Source organism: Lygodium microphyllum, chromosome 3 (assembly GCF_053477565.2).
Source record: "Lygodium microphyllum isolate KBCC chromosome 3, Lygodium_microphyllum_v1.1.10, whole genome shotgun sequence".
Lineage (NCBI taxonomy): Eukaryota > Viridiplantae > Streptophyta > Polypodiopsida > Schizaeales > Lygodiaceae > Lygodium > Lygodium microphyllum.
The window spans coordinates 17,021,393-17,023,809 of record NC_141137.1 but is presented as its reverse complement, the minus strand read 5'-3'; positions in this window follow the sequence as shown (position 1 = coordinate 17,023,809).

The window sequence follows — 2,417 nt, the reverse complement described above, 5'->3', positions numbered from 1 at the left end:
CCAAGGAGAGCCTCCCTTTTATAGGCTCTAAGTGCTTCTCTTCTTGAAGAGAGACTTGAGTGCCAATATTGGAAAGATTGATCTTCATGCAAGATGTGGTTGTTCAAGGATCAACTATGTAGCACCAATTTTAGAATATCTCTCAATATGTTGCTTGAATGGAAAAACATCCTACACAAAAATTGTAGATCTCGCCGTTTCTGATAACTCTTGAGAGCCATTTTTAGAGATCGGCTTTCTATCGCGAGATATTTTAAAAATGGATTCACCATGCCTATTTTAAGAAAAGCAATTTTTTAGACTTTATTCTTAACTTATGGTCCATGCAACCACCTTGAGCCATAGGTAAGGAGAGTTCATTAGATTGCCTTGGGCCTCAACCTTAAGATTGACTTCCACGCAAAAGCTTGTGTCATCTTAGACCTTAGAAAGAGAAAATCACTTCTCTTCTCACTTCTAGAGGATTATGCCTCTCATATTTCTTAGTGAGAGAATTACCTCTTTCGTTTTTCTTAGTGAAAGAATTACTTCTCTCCTTAATTCATTAAAAGAGAAAAGACCTTAAACCTTGACTTGTAAGGGAGAGGATGACCCCAAATGAATGCAATGCTCATTACACACAAGCAAACGTTCCCAGATGTCCCTGGATGCACACATAAATACATATACACAATGCTAATGCACTTCCTCTTCTTAGAACTCAATCCATCTTCATTTATGTGTAGCTCCTTGGTTCTGGTGTACACTCTTACACTTGGCAGACACTTCCTTCCCCCTTCATAACTTATACTGCCTATACCAGATATCCCTGTCATAGTGCTCTGATCACCCCATTAAGTGATGCACTAGGAATACTGGTCTCTGAATGGTCTCATGGCCATGCTAGATCATTATCAACACTTAAAGAAAAGCGAGTCATTAATTTATTGACATAAATTTACTAAATAGAGAATGTGTAATAAGCAATCAATTTAGTAACATTACTCCCCTCCTCTCTAGCTCTATAAGCTCATAATAGAGTAAGTCCCTCCATCTATCTCTCTGCAAAGCCTGTTCTGACAATCTTTTGTGGTTATACTATACCTCAATATGAACTTCATCTTGAGCATATAGTTCATAGCTATCTGCTTCTTCTTTGTAACACGTATTATCATAATTGAGTATCTAGGCTTTTTCCAGTTTGAGTTCTTCTATTGTGCATTGTATTAAGTTTGTTCAGTTATCTCTCCTTTTTGAACAAGCATGCTAATCTTTATTCGATTCTCTTTTACCAATCATCGCACTACTTATCTTGCTATCTACGATATTGATGCTTCTAATTTAGGACTCTGCTTCATTATTGAACATACTAATGATCTGTAGTATAGCATGTTTATCATGTCTATTCTTCCTTCATTGGAGATTTTTTTGTAATCCATCAGTTCCACTTTGCTTCATTACTAAACATACTCACGATCTGCATTATAGCATGTTTATCCTACCTATTCTTCCTTTCTCATAGATTTTGAGTAATCCATCTGTTCCATATGTCGTCCAAGTTTGCTCAAGTCTACACACCCTAATATTAGTGGTATCAGAGCCTACCAAATGAGAGTTTTGTAGTCGCCACTGGAGAAGTTGCTCAGTTAAGAGGAAATTTCACACTATATACCTTTATAATTCTATATTTAGATCTCCCTCTCTCTCTCTCTCTCTCTCTCTCTCCTCACACACACACACACACACACACACACACACACACACACACACACAACATTCACTTTATTACTTAGTCTAACAATGATAGTGTTGAGATGACCAAGTTGCATCCAGAAGTTTGTACCCTCCACCTCTATTCTATCAATTTGAGACCTCAAGCTTTATACCATTGACCCTTATTCTCCACCCCACAACATGGACCACATCTATCCATATAACTCAATGGAGTCCTTGTGCATGCTTGAAGCAATGTCAAGTAGTTCTTGTTGAGCTACATCAACACCTACCTTCCATGCAATATCATGTTTTGTTGTAGTTTCTATCTGATGCCACAAGAATTATAGCTTTTGTATAACCCCAGCCCTCTAAGCACTGTCTTGTTGTGCTGCACATTGAAACTGATGGTGCAAGATTTGGAGCTTTGATAAAAGAGCTCCAACAATACAACTATTTTTGGTTTATTTGATTCATGTAGCTCTCACCACTCTTTCAATTGCTCTTTCTCTAGCCATTTGCTTTGACTTCTTGACACTCGTATGCTTTTGCGAAGTAGATCCAACCACCTTTGGAGTATCCCTATTAGAGGACTCCATAGTGGTATTAGAATTACACACCTTCATATTTGTGCAGACAATAACAAATCAAGATCGGAACCAAGATCGAATCCAAATTTTACAAAAAAATAAGATGGAAATATCACAACGTAAGCTTTGGAGATT